At 40.0% G+C, this 26,610-nt stretch overlaps 1 long non-coding RNA gene across 2 annotated transcripts in view; it reads right to left on the reverse strand.

Moving 5' to 3' along the window:
* The window catches only part of LOC109270080 (uncharacterized), a 529,587-nt gene that overhangs the window by 181,740 nt on the left and 321,237 nt on the right, over positions 1–26,610 (reverse strand). For both annotated transcript variants that reach the window (XR_008424280.1, XR_008424279.1), the window contains exon 4: positions 5,506–5,618. This is a non-coding gene — a long non-coding RNA (uncharacterized LOC109270080). The remainder of the gene's footprint in view (positions 1–5,505; positions 5,619–26,610) is intronic.

Raw genomic sequence — 26,610 nt, forward strand, 5'->3', positions numbered from 1 at the left:
TTAAAATCGTCACCTTTTTTCTCCTGGGTGACCATTCACCATCACCAACCTCTCTGGCAATCAAAGAAGAATGTGAAGATATAGACAGTAAGGAGATCACTCCTCAATACATACAGGACAGAAGGGGCAGCCAAAAGGTCAATGGTGTGGGAGAAAACTGTGAAGTGTGGGTGGAATCCAGGGGTCTTTGGGCTTTGTTTCTGCCCTTCCAAGTATCCTGTCTTTCTTGGGGTTTTCTGCCTTTGATCCCTGCAGCCACCACCACACCTGGCCCTTCCCTACCAGCCCCCAGGGAACACAAACGCTTTTCCAAAGAGGGCTTCACTAATGTGCTAAATAAAATGTACATAGAAAATACCACCCACATTGAAAACAATCCAGTTAACTCATGATCACATGTTGATCCTAAGAGCCCCAGAAACAAGCGTGAGAGGTCTTCATCGAACTTCCCCCAGTGCCCTACCCAGCTCTACCCCTTGTCTTGCTTCTTCCCCTATGGATTTCCTGCCCTTCTGTCAACCATAAGGCCTCTGGGTACCATTTTGTTTTCTGGCACCTAGAAGATGGTGTGGAGAATCCTTTTGTTCAAATCAAATCAGAGTGGGAAAGAGATCAGTCAGGAGATAGTTGAAAGCTAAATTAAGGCATCAGAGATAAAGCTAGGCAGCAGTATAAAGATGCAAGAAATATTTAGGAGTCAGAATAGGTGGAATTTGGGGTCCCATTAGATATGAGATGGAAGGGCTGAATCTTCTTTTTCTTGTTTTATAAAATATCTTCTGAACTCAAGCTGGAATCCCCTATACCATGTGCATGTTGGAAATAATATTGCTAAAAAAATTGAAAAAGGGAAGGAAGCACAGACCAACATAAAGGGTTAAACAGGACTTCTGTTATTAATGAAGATATATGTAATGGCATGTCACTTAAAAAAAAAAATCTAACTTATGGGAGTGCCTGGGTGGCTCAGTTGGTTAAGCGTCTGACTCTTGATTTAGGCCCAGGTCATGATCTCACAATTTGTGGGCTCGAGCCCCAAGTCAGTCTCTGCACTGTGAGCACAGAGCCTGCTTGGGATTCTCTCTCTCCCTCACTCTCTGACCTTCCCCCATGTGTGCATGGACTCTCTCTCTCTCAAAACGAGTGCACTTTAAAAAAATAAAAATAAAAAAATAAAGAATCTAATTATGAAGATATAATTTACATATAATAAAGTGCCCACATTTTAAGTGTATGTCTCACTGAGTTTTGACAAATATATATACCCATATAACTACCATTACAACCAATATGTAGAACATTTCTACACCTCAAAAATTCCCTTGTGCCCTTGCCCACTTAATATCTACTGCCCCCCCAAGCCAGCCACTGATTGGCTGTCCCTATAAATTAATTGTGCATGTTCTAAAATAAACAGAACCATATAGCATACAATCTTCTCTGTACAGCCTTCTTTCATTCAGCATTATGTTTTTGAAATTCATCCCCATATAGCATTTCATTTTATTGCTGAGTAAATATGTCATTATTTGGACATGCCACAATTTGCTTACCCATTCACCTACAGATGAATGTTTGGGTTGTTGGGGGGTTTAGTTATTACAAATAAAGCTGCTGTGAACATTTATATTCAAGTCCTTGGTGGGGGGGCTATATTTCCATTTTCTTAGAGAAATACCTAAGAGGAGAATTGTCATATGGTGGGTACATGTACATTTAACTCTATGAGAAACTGGAAGCTCTTTTTTTTTTTTTTTACCAACAGAATGCTTCTTACCATTATTCACCATAATTCAAGGATGAGAAAAAAACAAATTTAGCCCAATCCTACTTGGATTATCATAAAATTTAAATTAGTAGGATCTGAATTAATGAGATTGAGCCATTATAACATGTTAAATTAATCCAAAAATGGTTTGGATTTTTAACTCATATGAAAATAGTGTTTCTAAAAGAATATTACATGTACCAGAAGGGAGAAATTTTGTGAACTTTGTATATTTCCTCCCAGAAAATAACAGCAATATATTGTTATTTTATCAATGGGATTCAATTATATAATGCTATATAAAAGTGTGAAGTGCTCTATAAACATACATAGGGTATTATTGCATTACTTTAATGGAAGTTGTCAGGGGACTGCTAGTACTGTTTTGCTTATAACATCAAGTGGATCCTGTAAATGCCATGATATCAGCCTTCTGAGTTGACTCAGCCAAAAGCTGAGACGTGTATCGCTAGGTAGGCCAGTGACTTGGAAAATTATAGCTACGCTGTCCTCAAGGGTTCCCCTGCGATCAGGAGACTTCACATTGCCCCTAGGGACCTAACATCTCCAGGAGCTGCCTAATCATTGGCTCAGAAATTTCTTTAGAGGCTGATTGACAGCAGCTGCCAATCTAGATAATCACCAGAGAGCCCCAATTAAAGCTCTGACCATCGATCTCACTGCCAGGATGGAGGACTTTAATATAAATCCACAAGTGGAAAAAAATTACCCCCTGAGAAAAAAGCAGCATTTTTGCAGCAAGCACTATATTATACAGCCATATTATACATTATTTATAATTCATGGATGCATTTTTAACCCATCTTCTGAAATGTTGTATTGTTAGTCTAATAAGGATGGTATTCAGAACCTTTCTTTTTCAATTCTTCACTTTGGAAAGAGACATAGTAAATCTAGAAGAAAATATAAATGAAAGAGTATTTTTAGCACTGACAAAAATAGGACCGTTTTAAAGTAATTTGTACTATTGTCATCACTGGGGCCTTCATTAGCCACCTATGGAGGAAGCGCCCGATGTTTTCACTAATCCTCCAGATGAGGCCAAGTTGAAAACACACACTCTCTATAGGGATTATGTGAAGATGTTAAAAGTTGGCCAGAAAGGTGACAAGGTATCTTGATAATTGAGACAGTCCTGGAAGTCAACTGGTCTGTCCAACCGTTATGAACTAATGGTGGGTAATCAAACACAGCAGGTCTGCACAGATATTGGCAAATGCCAAACAGCTTCCTGTATGCACAGAATTCAGCTTAATTAGTCACAGAGGAGGACTAGGCACATTTAAACTAATCCAAAAAATCATTATTGTTTGAGTTGCTTACACGAAAACATAAAAACAGTTGCCTTCTTAGGCCAAGCAGTTCCTACCTGCAAAGGGAGGGCATGTGAGACAGTCAACTGACCTTCATACAAAAGAACTGTCCAGAAGATTAATTCTCCCCATCATTTCTCTTTTTGGTTATATCCCAGCCTTATTTCTCAGTAGCCCTATTTCATCCAGTAGATGATAAATGCATGGTGCATGCTAACTCAAGAGGGGCTACTGACGGGAAATGTAAATGGACTTTTAAAGTGTTTGCATAGTTTTATTGGCGAGGCGCTCAAGGGCTGGGAAAGGGTTATACACACCTGACTGGTAAGGTGGAGCTTTCCATGCCTGTCTCTGTGGCTCTTCCCTAGCAACTAGAACACGATTGGCAGGTGAGGGCTTTCCTGTTGCCCCAGAATGGAAACTAAGGCTCTGAATGGTGAGCAAAAGGCACTTAGTGTCCCACTTTCTAAGTCCATCTCTCCAAGGGGGCTTTAGATGCTTGGGCCCAACCATAACAACATGGGCTTATCAAGAGTTCTAATTCTAGAATCAGCCCCTCCTCCATCCCCATTCACCACCCCTACCCAAAACTCACAGGAGGTTAGCGAGGGTCAGCCTTTCGGTAGCGCCGCATTTGCCAAAGGGGGCTATTGCCTTCCGTGAATAAAACTAAGGAGGTTCTTCCTGCCCACAAACCATCTTGAAGTAGTATGCTCCCCCCTCTCTAATCATTCACAAAGATGGGTGGTGTCTATGAGAAGACGCATTTCATTTTGTCATCATGCTCAGGCTGTGTGAACTGAACGAGAAAAAGAAACAGTCTCCCCATTTGCGTAGGTGTGATTGGGAGCCACAGCCCTGACCGCCTCCACAGAAAGAGCAAGGAGGCATCTGCATCAGAGGAACATGGTAGGAGAGCCACCAGCTGGGGTTAAGTTGGAATTTTCCATCAAATCTTTTGAGGGATCTTTTATGTGGAAGATGACTGCTTGGGCGTGAGTCCCTTATCAACTGACACATTAGAGCTACTGCCGTCCTCATCAAAATCATAGAAAATGAGACAGAAGAGCAGTCAGCCAGCCCAGAAGGCCATGGCTGTACCCAGTTAAATGAAGAGGCACGTGCCCTTTCCTTCTCCCTCCTCCCTGGCCCACATAGAAAGCTCAGCACCCAGATCAGAGGGAAGATGGTGTTTGAAACCACACCCGGCCTCCCCCTACCCCATCCCAAGCACTCAAGGCCAAGGAGCTGTGGCCAGTGTGAGGGCCCATTTCTTCTCTGTCTCTGGATAAAAATCTAGCCAAGATTCTCCACCTTTCTCCAGGCATCCTCAGGTAATAAAAAGGACCAACATTTTCAATCACAGATATATACTCCATTTTAGTAAATAAAATAACCAGTCAAAACAAAATTGTCAAAACATTACTTCATCCAGAGTTAAAGCTCTCCACTCTCCCCAGTCCTGGCCTGCCTCGGGCTTAGAGACCATTGGTGGGTCAGCTTTTTTCCTTTTCTTCCCCCACCTCGCTCTTCTCCTTCTTACCCCCTCACTGGGCTGTCTCTGACTTCCAAGGGGTTGGAAATAAGATAGAGGGAAGTGGAGAGAAGGGTTGGCGAGAGGAGTAGTAAGGGAGAGGAAAGGTGTTCGCTGACTACAGGTGCAATCAGGCCATGATGCTCTTTGGGCAGGGTGGAGTCCTATTGCTAATTCTGTTTCCTGAGTGAAGCTTTCATGAGGGACTCTGTGACATCCCCTCTGGGGCCTCTGGCTGTGGCCCCCTCGATGGGAATGAAGCCCATTTTGGCTCTTGAGTATCTGGAGGCCCTTCCTATTATCCTTCCAGGCAGTCTTTCTCAGGAGAACCCAAGACGACCCCATGCTAACTCTTCTTCCCTCCTTCCCTAACGTGGGCTGTGTGGTCCCTCAAACACCCTCATCCACCCAGCACCCACTGTTCATGGAAGTACAGTTTGCTCCTTCCCAACAGTCCCCATTCTGTTGCCAAAGACCCTTTAAGCATGGTCTTGCCCGTGGCTTTTTTTTCGGACCAATTTGATAGAGATGCAAATGATTTTTGTCTGGTGGAACAGATAATCTCAGTGGGTTATGATTTGTGGTCATCATGGAATACTGACAGGTTCTGTATCTAACTCAGCAATCTTATCCTAACATTGCTATAAATACTTAGCTTTTCAAATACTCCTTGGAATGATTTTAACATCCTAGTGGTTCCTTCATTAACTAATGAGTTGAATAAAATCTTTGACTTGTGTTCATTTTATATCTGAAAGAGAGTGATAATTTTACCTTTTCGAAAATTAGTTCTTAATAAAATTCAAGTCCCAACACTCTCTGCTAAGAAATTCTACTACCACTAATATTTGATGATAGTACTGACTTACATGTCTGTAGCAATTTGTAGGCTGCAACTTCCTTTCTGCAGTGAGAATCTTCTTGAGGAAAGAGACTCTGGCTGTCTTGAGCACCACTGCATCCCTTCTTCCTGGCAGAATCTCTAGTAAATAATAGGAACTCTGTAAATATTTGCTGTGAATCTCATTTGATGTTCTTATAACCCTGCAAGGTAGGTAGAGAGATCCTCTTTCTTCACTTCACAGATTAAATGTATTTGGATGGCTTGCCCAATGTCACACAGGTGGTCAGTTAAGAAAGTTGGGATTCAATTCAGGCCTTTTTATTTCTAGGGCGATGCTTTTTTCCAGTGTACCACAATTGTGTCTCGTTTTATCAACATGTACTTAATACTCCCATACAAATTAGAAATGCCTCCTGGCTAAAAGCTTCCTTAAGTGACTGCTTCTTGTTGTTCTAAAAGAAATTTTTAAACATAATCCAATCTATAAAACTTCCCAATTCATACTCATAAGCATGAAGTTATCTAAGGTCATGGCAATAATATCTAGAGAAATTTGAGGAGGAGGATTTGTTATTGAAACAGTGGGAAGTATTTTTGCCTCAGTGTGGCAGTGTGTCGTGGTTTAAGAAAAATCCAAATGTATGGAGCCTTTGTTCTCCAAGCAAGGCACAAATTAACGCCGGAAAATCAGAGGCCAGTTCCAGTCTGCAGCTGGGATTTCCCTCAGTAAATGTTCTTATTTCTTTGAAAGCCAATGGAACCCCCAACCCTCCTGAAAAAGAAATCAAACAAACAAAACAGAGAAGGTGTGTGTCCCTTCAAAATATGCTTGAGTCTTCATTTCTTCCCATTCCCATTGCCAGCGCCCTATTATAAACCATTATCCATTCTTATCTAAATTGCTGCAAAAATCCCCTCGCTGATCTCTCTGCACCTGTTCTTATGCTTCCCTCACATCAACACAAGTAAAGAGATTTTTAAAAAACACAATCTGATCTTGTTTCACCCTCACTGTGGCCTCCCACTGCTCTTAGATAAACCTAATTCCTTAATGTGGGCTAGAGGTCTCCCACGACTCGGCCTTGCCTGATTCTGTTTCCAGTTACTCACCCTTGCTCACTCAAGACCTTTCCCATCTCAGAGCGCTTGCACATGGTAATCCCCCTTCCTAGAAAGTTCTACCTTTGCCCTCACCTACAGCATCCCCCGTCCAGTCTCAGTGGCAGTACCAGTCTCTTGGAGAAGACTCCTGCACTTCTCCAGGCCCTGCGTCACACTGTGATTGCTTTTTCAGCATCTGTCTTCCCCCCAGACTATGAGTTCACTGAGGCCAGACTTGCCATCTACCTCGTCTGCAGCCCTGGGGCAATGCCTAGCATTGTGTCTCACCAGTTCTAAGATGCGCATTTTGTCACTGTTAACATCTCTGAAATCAGGATATTACTTTCAACCATTGGTATGTCATAGTTCATTCCACAGCATTTTTATTTCCTAATGCAGGTAAAACAATTGAGTGTAATACAACTAAGATTATCTTACATTTGGGGAAACCTGGTAGTTGGTACATGAATGACTACTGGTAACAAAAAGCCTATAGTTACTTGGCTTTTGGCCTGAGTGCAGAAATTCTACTACTTATGGATGGAAGGCTGGGTTCTTGGAAGGCTGTTTGCAAGTTCAAAAGCAAGACAGTCAACTGCTGTTTCCTCCACGGGTAGGACCGCCCTGGTGCTTTTTTGCCTGAGTACTAGCTAGATGCTATGCGTGTTGGAAGCTCATGGGAGAAGAGCACTGTATCTGGGATAATTCGTGTTGGCTACTGCCTGCTGCTCTGGTGTCTGCTGATTCAACGTCTGTCAACGCAACTTCATATCCCAAACACTGCTTTCAGCACCTGCTCTGCCAAAGCCGATGTCACGTCAGCTGCCCCGGCTCAGATCAGCTGCCCCCGACACCATCCTCCTTGTACTCCATATAGTGCTTCTCTCAGCTAACCAAACAGAGCGGCCTTTTGGTGCTCACAAGACACTTTACCCTGTTATACTTTCAGATCCCTCTGTTGGGAGCCCAGGCATAGCCCTGGGAGAGAAGAAGGGAACTATGGAATGCTTGATCACTCATCATATTCCTGCCTTGACCATTGGTTCAGAGCCCTAAAGCTACCACAATGGTTGAATCACATTTCCTTGGAATCCAAGAGTAACTCCGGAGTAATTCTAACAGAGAAGGAGAGCTACAGGGCCTAACAAATTCCAGTTTTGCCTTTACATAAAACATTAGCTCATTTTTCCCCTTCTTGGGAATCGGCTCTTCCTCTGGTAGAGGTTGTTCCATCCTGATTATTTATGGAGAAAACTCTCTCCTTATCCATGGCCATGTCTCAGCCCTAGAACAAGAAGGCATAAGTAGAACAGGTTTGTTCAATTGACTGTGGCCTTGATAAGTTGCAGCCATGATTGACGAGGCTGCTATTTCTGGGTGTCCTCTCCCATCATTACCCTGCCTGGGGCTTTACAAAATAGCTGGGTTGTATCCCACTGACAGAATCTTTTAGCCACTTTCAATTCTGCCAAGGAAATACAGACATGGGCCTCAGCTTCTAAATTAACTTTGATTCCCTCCAGACCCTGGTCCCCTTTAGGTCACAAAGCATCTTAAAGTGATCTGAACATTTTCATTTAAAAGAAAAGAGAGAAAGAAAAAAAAAAACATGAGGGAGAAATAATTGAGGCAAATATGACAACGAATTAACACCTGCAACAAATAAAGATCTTATTCAAAATGTAAGAAAAATTAAGATCCCAATAAATAATTGAGATTTGTCCAAACTTTCCAGCCCTAAATGGAAGCAAAGACAGAAATATCTGGTTAGAGGGTGCCACTGAACTGTGGCTCACAGAGGACTCTCCCCTCAAGTGCAGCACACTGGGCTGGAGCCAGAAGTCATGTGTGGATGAGAATCCAATAAGCCAGAGAGGAATATCTGATGAGGTTGCCTCACCTGAGGGACCAAGGGCATATGTCAAAAGCTAAAATGTTTGGAGGGGGTTGGACAGAAAGATGTGCTGTGCGTATAGACATTAGGGTCCCCTAAGAAAACCAACTGAAATTATCAAATGAAAACTTAAAAAAAATTTTTTTTTAATGTTTATTTATTTTTGAGAGACAGAGAGAAAGAGCACAAGTGAGGGAGGGGCAGAGAGAGAGGGAAACACAGGATCCAAAGTAGGCTCCAGGCTCTAAACTCTCAGCACAGAGCCTGACATGGGGCTTGAACTCAGGAGCCGCGAGATCATGACCTGAGCCCAAGTCCGGTGCTTAACCGATGGAGCCACCCAGGCGCCCCTCCAATGAAAACTTTAAAATAGGGACTAATAACATCACTTATGATACTAGAGAATGATCTCAACATACATCAGAAATTTTGACAAGCATCTGATCTTCAAATGGAACCATTGGGCATCCAGTTGAAGGAAATATCCAAGGCAAAGGGCACTCCTAATTCCTGTGGGGGTACAGGCTAGAGGCCAAACTGGGCCATGAGCGAACAGGGACCTCTTCACTTGAAAATGCATTTGCTACCATAGAAAAATCTTTGAGAATCAGCTGTGCGGGCAGCACAGGGGAAATCTGTCACATTCAACAGGAAGCCCAGGAGAGCAGGGTGTTTGTCTTAAGTGGTTTTACTCTTCTGTGATATGGTCAGAATTTCCCTCATGGGGAAGACAGAAGTACAGGAAGGCTGTCAGACACAGATACAGAAGGGAGGCCAAGCCAGACAGTGATTTGGGTGTAGAAACTTTGTTAATATAAAGGTCCCCTTGTAGAAGACCTCTTCTGATAGACATCTATGTTCCTAAACTAAAATGACATGGTCAACCAGTCCTCCAGTTGAAGACTGAAGATTTTAAGTCTATCCAAGTAAGACCTAAGAAGAACTCGCCCACCTTACTTTTCGGCAAATACAGGATACACACACACACACACACACACACACACACACACACACACACTATTTTTTGAAAGCTTATTTATTTATTTTGAGAGAGACAGAGACAGTGCAAGTGGGGGAGAGGCATAAAGAGAGGGAGAGAGAGGATACCAAGCAGACTCCATGCTGTTAACGCAGAGCCTGACGTGGGCCTTGAACTATGAAACCGTAAGATCATGACCTGAGCTGAAACCAAGAGTCAGAGACTTAACCGACTGAGCCACCCAGGTGAACCCCCCCAACACACTCTATTAAAAAAAACTTTCTGTAACATACAAGATAAATGTAGCATTGAGAGACAAAGACATTTTTACATATATATTTCATTCAAGCCATGGAAGTAAATTTTAGAGAAAGTCTGCTTTACACCCTGGAGGAAATAAGAGCAAAGATTTTAAGAAGTAAGAGATAAAAGACAAGATGGTAAAACAATATATTCACATGTTCTGAGGTAGTTCATTAAAGAATATATATAAAGACACTGCTACAGAATAATCTGATAACTGTTAAAGGCAGAACTAATCACAGAAAATCAGATCTGTAACAGGGAGGATAAACTTGAGGTGGTCTCTCATGATAGGAGGGAAAAGACACTAAAAAGACATTAAAGTAATAGAAGAAACATAAATAGAAGAACCAGAAAATGAAGAGTCCACATGTAGGTCTGCTACTTACTTGCTCTAAAACCGTTTCTCCTGAGTTATAGGTGTTGCTCCAAATCTAAAATGAGCTGACTTCAATACTAGTCTATAGGGTACTGAGAGGATTGACTGAGACAACTATCATAAAGTGCCTAGCATTGAGAAAGCATCAAATAAACAGTAGTTGCTCTTGCTACTATTACTACTACCATTACTCCTCCTCCTCCTCCTCTACTATTTCCATTATTATTACTAAATAAACAAAGACAGGGAGGCATGGAGAAAAAAATCAGTACTATTGACTGTGGTCTATGTACCCGGATGATCAGCTGGATTTTGTCTATAGATATTTTTTTCCCGAGAAGACCTCAGAGCTGCTAAATTCCCTGAATCCATTTTCTAAGGATATCTGGCTTCATGCATAAATTATACATACATAAGTTATCATTTTATGGATATAAAATATTTGTCTAAAATTTTTCCCATAACTCTGCACACAGAGCTTTAGTCTTCCGACACTGAATGTTGCAATGGAGAAATCAGAGGCCAGTTTGATTTTTTTTTATATGGAATATATTACATAGGATAAAAATTACAGCTACCACACTATCCTTATGGTTCTGTAACTTGAGATATGGGTCAGGTTTTTTGTTTTTGTTTTTGTTTTTGTTCTCAGGCTGCTGCTGCTGCTGCTTCTTCTTCTTCTTCTTCTTCTTCTTCTTCTTCTTCTTCTTCTTCTTCTTTTCTTTTTCTTTCAGGACTGAGTGCTCTGCTGACCTGCAGGCTCAGCTCTGGGTTTATTACAGGGAAGTTTTTTCTATGATAGCTTACAATGCATTCAATGTGCTTAGGTTAGTTGGCCTTTATCTTCCATGTCCATCCCTTTTCTAACAATTAATAAACATCGTCTTTCCATTTTCCTTAGTTACTCATGCTCTGGATTCTGGCTATTACAGCTTCTAAGGTGACTTCTCTTTCAATAGTTTTATTATTGTGTTCAGTTTCTTTCCTAAACATTGACAGTTCTCTTTTTCCCCTTTCCCTATCTTACAGTCTCTTCCTTGAGTTCTTTTCTCTCCCTTGTGCTTCTTTCCCAAAGGAGCCATGTTCTTTTTAACTTCTCTGAGGTTGAAAAAGTATTTACCTGAACTTTTTTCTATACTCTAGAGTATTTTCTTTGATAGTTTGGAATGATTCCAGATGTAAATTCCTCATCCAGTTTCCACTTCTTAACTTTGCTCATTCTTTTCCTTTGTGTAGTGTCTATACATAGGACCCATAGTGTGGCTTTTTTAATTCACTTCTCCATTAAGGAGGGGACCATGCTACTTGAGTTAGCTATTTGCTCAAGAATGGTGTGTAGAGTTGCAGCAGAGCTGTGATTTGGAGCAGCTGATAGCTTGGGTCCAGACACATGGTTTCTGAAGATATCAGAGAGATTATTTTCTTCTTAATTTTTATTGTTTGTCCCTATCAGCTGAGCAGATTGCCCAGACAGGAGGTAGGTCTGGCTCACAGTAACTCCCTAACACACAACTGGCATCCATCCCATTTACTTTTAGCCGAGTATCCCATTTACTCCATGCCGAGGTCTGGAGAGTTATATATCACCTCTCAGCATCCTTCTTCAAATCCATCCCAAACTCACTGATTTGGCAGACATCCTTTTTATTCTATGGGTTGGCAGTTGTAGCTCTAACTCTATTTGATGGAGTTGTCATTTTCTTCCCTATTTATGTTCTTTGGATTATTTTAATAGGTTACAAACTGGGGACTATCGTTAACCTGCTTTTCACCAGAAGTTCAGTGTAGACTTAAAAAAAAAATCTGATGGTGGTATTCTGCTACCTCGCTGTGATCTGAGGCTTAGCTACATCTCCAGCACTTTTTTGTCCTTCACTCTTCTGCTTCATGTGATGTTGTTCACTTGCTTTCTCTCTGAAATCTGTCCTCTTGTACCTTTTGTTCCCTCTACCTGAAAGTTCTCCCTCCCCCACTCCCTTGGCTTGGCCAATGCCTCACACTCCAGGCTCACTGTAAACACCACTGTCCAAGGATGCTTTCTCTGATCACTTTAAGTTTATATTCACGCCATGTTCTTGCACTTGCTATGTCAAACGTCCCTTCACCTCTGGTCAGCAGCTCCCAAAATAACATCTTGATTTCTCTTAATGTTATGTGGTGTGGGCAATAAACAATGAATTCAAATTTTAAACTGCAGTTTTCAAGTGCATATTCTCGAATCTAGACTGGACGTTAGTAGGAAAGTAAAAACTCTGTGAATTGATTGTGGTTTGGGTTTTTAAACTATTTTTTATTTTTAATGGAAGTATACTTGACATATTACACTAAACTAGTTTGAAGTATATGACATAGCGATTCAACAATTATATACATTACCAAATGCTCACCACTTAAGTGTATTAAAATATTATTTGTCTTTCTTTGACATATTTCACTTAGCATTATACCCTCTAAATCCATTCATGATGTTGCAAATGGCAAGATTTCATTCTTTTTATGGCTAAGTAATATTCCAGTGAGTAAGAGAGAGAGAGAGAGAGAGAGAGAGAGAGAGAGTGTGTGTGTGTGTGTGTGTGTGTGTGTGTGTATCTCAAATCTTCTTTACCCATTTATCTATGGATGAACACTTGGGTTGCTTCCATACCTTGGCTATTGTGAATATGTTAATAATGCTACAGTAAACATAGGGGTGCATATATCTTTTCAAATTAGTGTTTTTATTTTTCTTTGGGTAAATACCCAGTAGTGGAATTACTGAATCATGGAGTAATTCTATTTTTAATGTTTTGAGGAACTTCCATACTGTTTTCCACAGTGGCTGTACCAGTTTGCATTCCCACCAACAGTGCATGAGGGTTCCTTTTTCTCCACATCCTCGCCAACATTTGTTATTTCTTGTTTTTGATTTCACTCATGTGTGGAATTTAAGAAATAAAACAAAAACAGAAAAAAAGATAAACAAAAAACCAGACTCTTAAATAGAGAACAAACTGGTGGCTGCTAGAAGGGAGCTAGGTGGGGGGATGGGTGAAATTGCAGAAGGGGATTAGGAGTACACTTATCATATGAACACTGAATAATGTATAGAATTGTTGAATCATTATATAGTACATTGGAAACTAATATAACACTGTATGTTAATTATACTTGAATTAAAAAATATTATTTTTTAAAGTTTTTATTTAAATTCCAGTTAGTTAACACACAGTATACTATTAGTTTCTGGTATACAATTTAGTGATTCAGTACTTCCATATGACACCCAGTGCTCATCACAAAAAGAGTACTCCTTAGTCCCCATCACCCATTTATCCCATCCCCCACCCATCTCCCCTCCAATAACCATCAGTTTGTTCTCTATAGTTACGAGTCTGTGTCTTCGTTTGCCTCTTCTTCCCCTCTATGATCGTGAATTTAAAAATATTATTTGATGAAGTTTCGGGGTGATGGTGGGGTGGTCTGGAGCTGATGGCCAAGAAAGAATTCTTGAAGATATCTTTGGTGCAAAAAAGGTGATTTTATTAAAGCATGAGGACAGGACCTGTGCACAGGAATAGCTGCACCGGGGTTGTAATGGGTAATTCATTATGTACCCTCAGGTTGGGAGGGGGTCAGGGATAGAGTAAGTCTCTAAGGTATTTTAGAAGCAAGGTTTGTTTCCAGGACCTTGAGGGGCTAGCTGTTGCTGGAGAAACATCACTTATTACCGTTTAATAAAACCTCAGTCATGAGACCTTTTAGATGTATATTGGGAGGCCATAAGCTTGGAGTATGATTGCCAGCATATATCTTGGGGAAGTTGAGATAAAAAGAAGCAGACTCACAGGATTCTAGAGGTTGGGATGATGTTAAGCTAAGATTCTCTTTTGCTCCTAGCAAAGTGTTATCATTGAGGCAGCTGAGTTCCTGAGGGAGGTCACTCTGCCAGTTTCAAGGACCTGTCGATGGGCTGTAGGCAGTAAGGGAATTTAATTTTTCATTTTCCTTAGTTTCCCACCTTACCAAGGCAAGCACTTAAACCCCTTTCCTTTGTTCTTGAGTAGCTGGGAGTGTCCAAGGACTATCACACAGATTCCACCTGTGGCAGTGGGGGGAAGGGGGTAGTGCCAGCCTGTATTTTGCCCACAGCTTGCCCCATGCTCCCTCATCATTATTGACTATATTCCCTATGCTGTACTTTTCATCTCTGTGACTTGTTTATTTTATAACTAGAAGTTTGTACCTCTTAATCTCCTTCACCCATTTTGCCCACCCCCCACCTCTGTCCCCTTTGTCAACCACCGGTTTGTTCTTTATATTTATGAGGCTGTTTCTTCTGTTATTGTTCATTGTGAATTGATTTTGAAGTATCGTGTGCTTGTGTCCATTACAGATATTCACTCTAGAACAAGTCTAGTATAATGAGATGTAATAAAAATGGGTGTTTCAGAATCTGTATCATAAAGCTGAACAAATGAATGACTGGTATATCTTTAAGTTCCTACCCAAACATCCAAATAAAAGGTGATTCACAGATAGGCAGTTCTGTGGGGCTGGAAGAGGGAATACTTTCTCAATACAAATCAAGGCAAGGATTCAAGTTTTTCCATCAACTCGCTCCACTGTTTTCATACTTCCTGTTCATAGGTAAGCACTTTGTAAACCTAGATGCAAAATGGAAGGCCTGCAGATTCCTTGCTAACAAGCTGTGTGAGGCATTCTCCAAATTTCTCCAGGCTGTCAGAGGGCTTAGATCAAGTGTTTTCACACTTTGCCTAAGCTCTTCTCAGACATATTTGCTCCAGGCTTTTATCAACTGCCAGGAACTGAGCAGCTGTGAGTTCCAGACCTCACAGGTCTGTGGAGCTGTCAACATGTCCAGTTCTGATCAGCGGCAGAGAAGCTGTGCTAGGGTCAGCTCTGTCTGACACCCTCTCCTCTGACCAGCAGGAGCTCCTGTGAGCTCTAGGCTCCTGCTAAACTGGGGGATTTCTGTTGAAGACACTCAGTCTGGGGACTTCCGCCAAGCAGAGCCTGGTTCCCACCCAGCTTCATATGGACCCTAATGCCCTGTCATCCAAGATGCCACATGGGATTCGGAGGGCAGGATTAGCTCCGGCACCCTGCACCTGCCTGCAGTCCATGGGCTGCACTAGATTAACTCAAATGTCTGTGTACTATTTATTTATTTATTTATTTATTTATTTATTTAATTTATTTTTAATTTTTTTAATATGAAATTTATTTTCAAATTGGTTTCCATACAACACTCAGTGCTCATCCCAACAGGTGCCCTCCTCAATGCCCATCTGTGTACTATTTAAAATGTGGCTCACCACTGAATTCATTTTACTTGGTTTTAAAGACTAAGAGTTTAACTCCTTTTTTTTTTCTTTTCAGTCTTTTATGATATGGAAAATCAACTACTTTATGCACAGGGAAGTTTTTCATTGTTTTAATGCCTTTCAGGTTGAGGCTGGGTCTTTGTTTTTGGCTTTAGTGCTTTTTTTCAATGAGCTACTTTTTAAATGTGTTAAGACTCCTTTTTTAGGCTTTAATCTGCCTTCAAGTGATATTACTGTTTTGTCTTTTAAATTTTATTAACTTTTATTTGGGTGTTTTAAGAGTCTTCTTGGTGGTGAGATTTCATTCCACTGTCTAGAATCATAGACTTTTAGAGCTGGGAATGCCCTGGAGATTTTTCCTAAATCTCCCCTTGTAGAGGTGAGGGAAGTGAGGCAGAGGTGTGAAGAGACCTGCTCAGTTTCTCACAGTCAGTGGTAGAGTTGGAGTGAGGAAAATCAGGTTTCCTAACCCTCAGTTCAAAGGTATTTCCATTACAGCTGCTTATCTTTAAGGTATTTCCACTTGCTATGCTCAATATCTTAGACTCTAAGAGCTCCACCCCCACCTTTGATGAAAATACACATGCCAACTTGCATGGGAAAAGAATTCTAACTACAGTCAGTGTGATTTTGTCAACTCTTCACCCAAGACCCAAGAAATACTAATACCTATGTCAAACAGTCAATCAATGGTTAATTAGTATTAAATGCATCTGTGTGTCAGGACAACTGCCAAAATGTGGAAGCCTTAGTTTCATGACAGGGTCATACGGAGATATGAACTGTGACATCCTGAGAAGCATAGCACTAATAATGGTAAACTAGATTTAGCAGTGGATATGGGGGAGAGGGGCATTCCTTGGAAGCCAGATATTCAAATTACACATCTTAGGCTAAGAAAAGCAGAAAATCTGGTGCTCTCTTTCAATTAGTAATACTGATAGATTATGCTGAATTTAGCAAGCCCTCATATTTTTTACAATAATAATAATGATAATAACAATAATAATATTTTCATGGCATCTTAAAGTTTGCAAAGCTCTTTCAAATTTATAATCTCATGTAATTATCACAATAAATATTTTAAATAAGTATCTTCTTTTTTAAAAGATGACATTTGTGACTCTAAGTCTCACAGCATATTAGTGGGAGACATTAGATTTCAACCCAGTTTCTTTCTACTCAAAATCTCATGATCTTTTGTCATTTCTTTCTTCCTCCCTCCTCCAACACATGTTCATGGAACACTGTTTATGTGCCAGAAACTGTAGTAAGGAATGATTCCATCAAACGTGCAAAATTGGTTCAACACAAGGAAAATTATGGGTTAATCTATCACTTTAATAGACAAAGTAACAAAAATCAGATTTTGTGACTACATCAGAGCAGTAAGAAACAGCTCTTTGGATTAGCGTGCCCAAGTTCACATTTTACAGATGAGGGAAATCTGGCATGGAGGTGGGAAACAGCTCAAACATCCAGTGAGACAGAAGCAGTACACTGAGTAGCTCAGATATTTCTAGTAGACCACAGTGCTTCTCAGGAGACACACAAAACATGCACTTGGTAAAAATCTTCATGCATTTCTGAAGAATGGGCATGGATACACACAAAGACACACACACACACACACACACACACACACACACATATACAGATAAAATATATACATAAGCAAGTCAATATTAATCTCAATGGGGAAGCCACAGAAAGGCCTGCCCTCTGAAAGAATAGGATATTATAGTTTTTAATATAGATTAGCAATGCTCTATAATTAGAGATGCTCATGAAAGGGGATTCACATAGAAAGGAAAAGAGAAAAACACCACCTTCTAAAAATCCAAGGGAACCAACCCAAAATCTAAGTAAGGTAAACAACGTGGCAGAAACCAAGTAGAAATATAATAACTAAGTCCTGAGAACCTGAGATAAATAGCCAGAAACTATCCTAAAAAAGAAAAGTTGAATTATAATAGCAATGCACAGCATTAAACATTTTATTTATTAATTCAATAAATGTTTATTGCCTAACAATGTTCTGGGCACTTGGTTTACAGCAGAGAACAAATAGACAAAGATCCTGCCCTTAGGGATCTTTTGTTCTCATGGAGGAGACAGACAAAGCATAAGGAAGTTGTATCATTCCTTGGAAGCTAAGTGCTATGGGAACAATGGTGAGCATGGTAAAGGGAATCAGGACCACAGATAGTGAGCATGGGTTATAGTGTCAAATAAGATAGTCAAGGCCACTGAGAAGGTAACATCTGAGTCAAGACCCGAAGAAGGTGAGTGAATTAGCCTTGCAAATATTTGAGAGAAGAGTGTTCAAGACAGAGAAGTCAGCCAGTGTAAAGGCCAGGAGGTGGCCTCTCTGTTGGGTTAAGGAAATAGCATGGCAAGGTGAACTACCCAGTGTTTGATTTAGCACAGAAGTGGAGGAGGGGTGTAACCCCACAGAGCCTTGAACACCCTTGTCTACTACTCTAAGAACATGAAATATGAAGCCATGTGGGTATTTAGCAGAAGAGTGTCATGATGTGACTTGAACCTTAACTAGATCACTCTGGTGATGGTGTTGAGGCAATGTTCCATCACTGCCCTTTTTTTCTTCTCCCTGGCTCACACCTCTTTCTTCTCAATTATTGTAGATAACAGTGGCATGGGCCAAGGTAAGGGCAGTGGAGGCAGTAACAAGAGGCCAAAGTTTGTACATATTTTGAAGGTAAAGTCAACAAGATTTCCTGAGGTGCAATGTGCAAAGAAAAGGATAATGCTAAGGATTTCAGCCTTGACCAATTGGAAGGATAGTTAATAATTAACATAGTATGGGATATATGAGAATTACTGAAAGAAAATACCAAAATCCTTATAGCATAGTACCAGAACTAAGACTCTATCCTCCTTGTTCTCTGTATTCCTGGAGTCTAGACCAATGTCCAGAACACAAAAGGCACTTGATAAATATCTGTTGGATAAACTGATGAATGAATAGTAATTATTGGAATCTCCTTTCTGAACTATAGTTTAAGCCAGCAGTTCTCAAACTCTCGCATTCAACAGAATCACCTTGTTAAAACACAGATTTTGGGCCTTGTCCCCAGACTTTCCGATTCAGTAGGTCTGGGATGGGACCCAAGAATTGGCATTCATAACACATTCCCAGGAGGAGGCAGATGCCGCTGGCTCGAGGAGCACACTTTGAGAACCACTAGTTTGAATGCTGTGCTGACGACGTGCTCTGACAGTGAGCACATCCCCGCCAAACCTGAGGTAGACTGAACTCCTGCTTCTCTGAGTGCTTGGACATCCCAGCTTCCCAGGATTGGCCTCCACGGGCCAAATGATGCCACCCATTCCTGACCACTCATTCCTGCTCCTTAAAACTTTTCTTTTGGTTTTCAATATTGCCATGTATTTTTTAATTTGCAAATGATTTTACTGGTTATCTCTTTTTGTTTGGAGCTGCCATTTTTGCCACTGAGTCTCAGCTGCCTCTCACTTCTTGGGGCTGTTTTCTTCTTTAAGTTCTGTCTCAATTCAAATGGGAAAATAGCCCCCTTTCCTTGATTTCCTCAGAGCACCATAACCCCCTGTGAGGTGGCTGTGTGGAGCAGGCATTTTACTGAGGAGTCTAGCACACCTCAGCAGATACTTAAAATCTAACAGAAGACACTACATCTCTGTTTCCAAATTTCATAAGCCACTCCCACAGAGACCAGAGGGCTTCCCTTTCCTGGCCCAGTGACCCTCATTCATCAGTCTTTCTTATTGAACTCCACACCACATACACACACCCCTAAACTGAAAGTCCTTCCCACTTTGCTATGCAATGTGCTTCCTCTCTTTTTCTCACCTAGGCTCATTCAGGCCAGGCCCTGGGGCTTCCCCTTTTACCAAAGTGATTTATTTTTCCAACAAAGATGACTTTCCCACTTATGAGATTTCTGCCATCTTTATAATGGTAATATTTTCCTCTACTATAACACACACATGCATATACACACATGTGCACTCATACATACATTTAATTTTAATAAGCAAAAGACCATACCTCACTATGGTTCTAATTTGCATCTCTTTGCTCATTTAGGAACTGAGGTCATTTTTTTGTGTGGTTTTTGTTTCAATGCGTATGTGTTTTCCAAGTAAATGTCAACTTTCTATCCTATCTGATGGTCTGCCTTTTAATTTTGTTTTTGCCAAAGTGTTTTAATTTTTATTAGTTAAGACTGTCAATCTATTCCTTGTGACTTCTTCAATCATTTGTAACCTTCCTTTCTTTCCCCTAAACTCTGAAAGTCTTGTGTTTTTTTGTTTGTATGTTTATATTTGGCTTTTCTTTTATAGTTGACCATTTATTACACCTGGAATAACTTGCCCCTGATATGAAATAAAGTTTAAATGAATTTTTCCCCTGTTAATCAATCTTCTTTATAGCCCTGTCACCCAGCACACGTTCCCACTAAATGTTTTTACAATCAGTGAATGCATCTCTGTACTTTGTAGAAAATAATACTTCTCTTCCCTATTGAACCTTGTTTTATTTAGGGATGTGATGAACATGGCATTCACCATTCCGCCAGCTACCACCACTACCTACCCACATATATACACTTCGGGAAAAGCAAACTCCTCTTGGACATATTAGGTCCTTCTCAACTAGTGAATCTGCAGCCAATCAGAGACGGTCAGAGAAGATGTGAGCATTGTCCAGAAAAGAAGGTCCAAATGCTCTCTGGGTTTCTGACAACAGAGGCATGAGGATTGGAAAGGAAGGGATAAAACTATCTCTCTATGCAGTGGGTCTGCTTCTGTATGTGGAAAACCCAAGAGATTTCAGAAAAAAACTACCTCAAATGGTAGGACAATGTAGTGCAGGAGCACATAATGAAAATCAACATATGAAAATCAATAGCTTTTGTGGAACTGAATTATGTATAAACTACATATCAATCCAAATTGAGGAGCATTTTATAAAATAACTGGCCTGTACTCCCCCAAAATGTCAAGGCCAAAAAAGGCAAAACGAACAAACAAAAAAAAGCCAAGGATCTCTTCCATAATAAAGAGACTAAAGAAACACAACAGTTTCTCCTTTAGGAGAAGAGAGATGGTGGAGAGGGAGGGGCAAAAATATCAAGGACTTTGTTGGTTTAATGGGTTAAAGTTAGATATCAGTTGTAGGTTGAATAGTCACATTATGATGTTACATTTTTTGAACTTGATAACTGTACTGTGGTTATGAAAGGTAATGTCCTTGTTCTTAGGAAATACACACTGAGTATTAGGGGTAAAGAGCATCATATCTCCAACTTACTCTCAAAATGATTTGGGGAAAATGAAAATGAAAGCAAGATAGATAGATAGATAGATAGATGACAGGTAGGTAGGTAGATACATGATAGATAGATAGATAGATAGATAGATAGATAGATAGATAGATAGATAATAGGCAGAAACAGAGCAGAGGCAGAGACAGAGAGAGATCGAGAATGATAAAACAAGTGGAACAGAACATAAACAATGAGTCAATCTGGGAAAGCATATATGGAAATCTCTTGTACTATTCTTTCAACTCTTCTGTAAGTCTGAAATTATATCAAAGTTAAACAATTAAATAAAAAGTAAGAACGCTGACGTTTACAAACACAAACTAGTTAGAAGATACAACAGAAGACAAGGCCCTGTTCACACAAACATGTACCCAGCATAGACCTAAAATGAAATATCTAAAACCTTATGAGAAAAATGGAAAAAAAACCCACTCCCTAAAGACAAAATTATTTTTATAAACAGAAAGATGTTCTTGATTAGAAAGACCCAAATTTAGAGAAGTCAGTCCTCCCTAAGTTAAACTACAAATTTATTGTGATACCTATCAGGTATTAGATATAGTTTAAAGGTTCTATAATTAAATATGTGGTATTGGCATAGAGATAGACCAGTAGAATAGAATAGAAAGCCCAGAAATAGACCCAATGTAAAAGAAAATTTAAAGTATGATGAAGCAAATTCATAGAGAAAAGATGATTTGGGATAAGTGGATAGCCAGATGGAAAAAGATAAAATTTGGTCCATTCCTCACATCATACATTAGGATACATTCTAATTGGATCAGAGGTCTAAATATAGAAAGAAAGAAAGAAAGAAAGAAAGAAAGAAAGAAAGAAAGAAAGAAAGAAAGAAAGAAAGAAAAAGAAAGAAAGAAAGAAAGAAAGAAAGAAAGAAAGAAAGAAAGAAAAAAAGAAAGAGAGAAAGAAAGAAAAAAGGAGGGAGAGAGGGAAAGGAAGGAAAGAAAAACGAAAAGAGAGTGAGAAATATTGGTACTAGAAGAAAGCACAGGTTAATTCTTCTATAATACAGGAATGGAAAAAAGGTTTTAATTGAAAGGTCATAAGAAAAAGATTGATAGATTTGCCTTTATAAAAAATTTAAAAGTAAACTTTCACACAGCGAAAATACATGAAATGACAGTAAAAGACAAATGACAATCTGAAGAATATTAACTCACAGTGCATACAGCAGGTTAATATCCTAACCTATAAAAAATAACCTAGCCTATAAAAAAACTTAAAACAGAGACTAAAAAGAGCAATGGCCCACAGAAAAATGAACAACACTGATGTGGAAAAAGAAATGCAAATGGCCCTTAATCATATGAAAGATGCTCAATGTAACTCCTGCTAAGGGGAAAATAAATGAAAAGGACATTGAGACACCATTCCAAAACTTCGACTATTGGCAAGATTTAGGAAATAGACATTGTCATACATTGCTGGTGGGATTTATAAAATGGTATCTCCCAAAGAGGTGAATTTGTCAATATCTGTAAAAATCAAATACATGTTTACACTTTGACCCAGCACCCCAGTTCCAGGAATCTAACCCAAAGACATACTGGCAAATATAGAAGGTATGTGTACAAGGCTACTCACTGCAGTAAAATTTGTTATATTACTTTGCCCAGTAGTAGACTGTTGAACTATGTGACATGTTTACATGACCAAGGCCCAAAAAAGGAATGCATATATGTGTATGTGTGTATATCTATATCTAAAAAATATATATGTGTGTGTGTGTGTGTGTGTGTGTGTGTGTGTGTGTGTGTGTGTGTGTATACTTTTTGTCTTGGTTATTCTATTTCTAGGGATTTATCCCGTGCCAATAATTTTAAGTATATTAAAATTGACTATGTTGGTTTTCATTCTAGTATTATTAATCATATCGAACAATTAGAAATAATTGAGATCCCTTCTCCAAGAAGCCTTCCCTAATGCTTCACACTCACACAGTTCATTGTGACTATCTCTCCATGGCAATCATCACCTCATGCCTTGCTTTTGACGAATTTGTGTATGTCTGTTCCCTAGGCTACAGGTTCCTGGATCCAGGGAACCAGAGATGTATTGCTCATCTCTGTATCCATTTCACCTTGACTCTTACCTTTTCCCCTAAAGACTGACCTGTACCTTACCCACACTAGGCCAAAAAAGGCAAATAGTTTTCATTTGCAGCATTAGTCCTAATCACCTAATAGTGGCTTCCTAGAGCACCATTTGAGAATGATTCTGAGGCTGAATGCAGGCTTTGCTAGAAATAGTGCTATAATCAATCTATCTGTCAAACACCTTGAAAAGAGAATAGGGGCACATATGCCATGCCTTGCATAAGAAACTATACCTTGGTCACATCGCACTGACTTTGAGTACTAATTATTCTAACAAAGGCATTGACTCATCTTGTAATTCCTAGTTGTATTTAAAACACAGACACACTCACAAATAACCACTGTATATGGCAGACTTTATTAAAGGTGTTTAGGAAAAAATATGCTGTAGTTTTAATTCCAAAGGTAAAGACATTATAACTAGCTGGGGAGACCCCAGTCAGCTTCAGGGAAGACAAACTTGAGTCAGGTTATGAAAGATGAACAAAATGGTAAAATCTGAACAAGAATAATTAGAAAGGCATTCCAGGCAGGGGAACAAGTGTGAACAATTCATTAGATAGGAAAGACTGGGTCAGTTTGAGGGCATCGCCACCCAGCATTCTTTTTCTTCCTAACTGAACCCTAAATTTCTTTTAGATATCCACCCCTCCCTCATGCAGCCACTTGCACCAAGAAAGGCTGACTCTTCCCCCAGCTCTAAGCATGGCCCTGACTGGTGGAAGAGTAAAGCTATTCGTGATGTCAAAGATCAGTTTGGGAACAGTGTGTGTTCTGTTTCTGGCCAATGAGATATGAAGAGGAGTTTTCTCGGAGGGCTTCTTGGAATAATCTTCTTATTATAAAGCACTTATAAAACAGTGCTCCTTTCTCTTTGAGATGTTGCCATGTTGACTTGATAACCCGGAACTGCTGCGGCCAATTCAACCTCTGGCCTGAGGTTGAATCCAACGCTAAGGATGGCAAGGCAGATGGGTGGGGCCCTGGATTAGGTCACTGAGCTGCTAAACCCAGTATCCCTGCAGCCCAACCAATCTCCAGAATTTCTGTTACGTGAGAGAACACGTTGCCTTTCTCTAAATGGCTGTTTGGGTTTCTGATCATGGCAGCTGAAAGCATCCTGAGTCATTAGAAAACTGTGAGAGCCCCAGCGCCTTTGGTTAGAGCAAAAGGTACCTGAAAAGAACTTGACTGGGGGGCAGTCCTCACAAAACCCTGCATGCCAGGCCAAAGGATTTGTAAATAATGGGGAGCCACTGACAGTTTTGGTAAGTAATGGGGAGCAGACTCTCAGAACAGATGGGATAAATATTGGTGCAAATGCATGGTGTAGCTAGCAAAGGACTCAATTTGATTCAGACTTCTCTCTCCTAAGTGAAATATGCATCTTCGGAGCAGCATCTTAACCAGACTGGGAACAATATGGAAAGGACGTGGGCGTGAGCGATGATCAAGTCCCCGGCATTGGTCTCGATGGTCACGCTCATACACAAATGCTGCCCTTGGCTGCAGTTTCGCCAGCATCGTGTGTGAAACCAAACAGTTGGTTTCTCCGCTTTCCTTGGCAATGGCAAAGCCCCAGTTGGAGCCCCTTGTTTGTGCTAAACTCCAGGCGGCATGATTCTGATTTATAACTTTTAAAATTATTATAAATGTGATTTCTTTCCATTGTAGAAAAATTGGAAAATACATATAACAAAAAGAAAATTAAAATACTTTTTGATCTATCTCTCAGAGACAAATCACGGATAACAAACATTTTGTTGTATTCATTCCAAACTTAGTCTCTCTCTCTGTGTATCCACTTGATAAACAAAAGTAATATCACAATGTATATATTGTTTCATTTTTTTTCACTCAGCAATATATTGTGAATCACTTCTCATGTCGATAAATATTATTTATTTTATACAATGTCATTTTTAATGGCTCCATGAATTTCATTCTAAGGAAATATCCTGATTGGAATATTATTTCCAATGTTTGTTATTATATACATAGATGCTACTGTGATGAACATCTTTATATATATGCACAATTTATATACGCTGTCCAGTTATCATCTTGAAATAGAATCCCAGAAGTAAAACTGCTAAACAAAGATACAATAACATAAAAAAGTAAAAAATATTATTTCAAATTCTCTTCTTAACTAAGTATACAAATAAGTAAGAGTATCTCTTCTGTGTGAGTCCCCCAAGCTACATGTTTTCCAAGCTTTTGAAATATCTATTGAACACCTATTTGGACATATGTCTAAATATACAAATGCATCCACGTATATAATTCAATAGATATAGGTATATATACACACAAATATACAAATCTCTATTTAGGTAATTTGTTTTCACAAGAACAATAGATCTGTTGTCCTCATATGAAGACTTGTGAATAGTGCATGTTACATTGTCCTACCAACATCTTCCCATCTTCCTCCTGAAACTCGCTGGGATTATGCTTTAAAGCAGGGCCACCAACCCAATTGCTGCCAACAGGGATCGCACTGGATGCAAATGATCATTAAAACGACTGCCAAAGGCAGGTGACTTCAAACACACTGTAGTTCAATGCAACCTTATTGTGAATCATTCTTTAAAACCTTCCAGGTTTCTGTTCTTTCCACCTGAGAATGACTGGGTGTCACCTCCTCCTCTCTCCTGTTGACATGGTAGATATAATATACACACTGTGTCCAAAGACTTGGCTGTATTGCTGACTTTCTCAGTGTCATCATCCAACCTCTCTGTTACTTGATTATGCAACCTATAAATGGGACTGCAAGGCATGGTATAGTGTGACTGAAATTGGGGGTTCCAGCTCCAGACTAACAATGAACAAATAGCATTCTAAGAAGCCCCATCAGTGTGGCAAAGTCAAGCCAAAGCTGTTTTCTGGAGTCAGGATGGACAACGCCAAGAATAGAAGCCAAGCACAAGAGTCAACATCAATGCAGTGACGAAGCAGGGAACAGGCACTGGAGAATCTGCATGGCCAATAATATCATCCCTCTGAGTTATGATTCCCTGGCATGAGGCCCCTTTGTGGAGCCAAGCACACACCTCCCTGATTATTCTGTGGACTGTCTTAAAAGCACCATCTACCACCTGCTAAGGATTCAACTAATCATCTGTGAGCCAAATCATGGCATCAGAGTCAGTTTTCACAATGGCTACAACCTAGAAACCAAATCATAGGATATACATATATTTATATATTCAACTACATTCATTCATTCATTCATTTGAAAATACTTATTGAGCATTTACCATATTTAAAAAAATTTTTTTAGTGTTTATTTATTTTTGAGAGAGAGAGAGAGAGAAGGGCACAAGTGGGGAGGGGCAGAGAGAGAAGGAGACGGAGAATCTGAAGCAGGCTGCAGGCTCTGAGCTGTCACACAGAGCTCAATGCAGGCTTGAACTCCGGAACTGTGAGATCATGACCTGAGCCAAAGTCACATGCTGAACTGATTGAGCCACTTGAATTTACCATATTCAAGTCCAACACCAGGCTCTGAGGATTCAGAGGTGAGTGAGAAATAGTACCTGCCCTCAGGGAGGTAACACTTTAGTGGGACTGAGACACATAGGCACATGTTATTTCAATAGATTGTGTTAATCACAAAGATAGAGGCTGGAAAAATTGTTCTAGAGTACTTTTGAGCAGCACATGGAAGATTTCATGGAAGAGGCAGCACTCAGAC

Source organism: Panthera pardus, unplaced genomic scaffold, assembly GCF_024362965.1.
Source record: "Panthera pardus isolate Hobbes unplaced genomic scaffold, ASM2436296v1 HiC_scaffold_20, whole genome shotgun sequence".
Classification (NCBI taxonomy): Eukaryota; Metazoa; Chordata; class Mammalia; order Carnivora; family Felidae; genus Panthera; species Panthera pardus.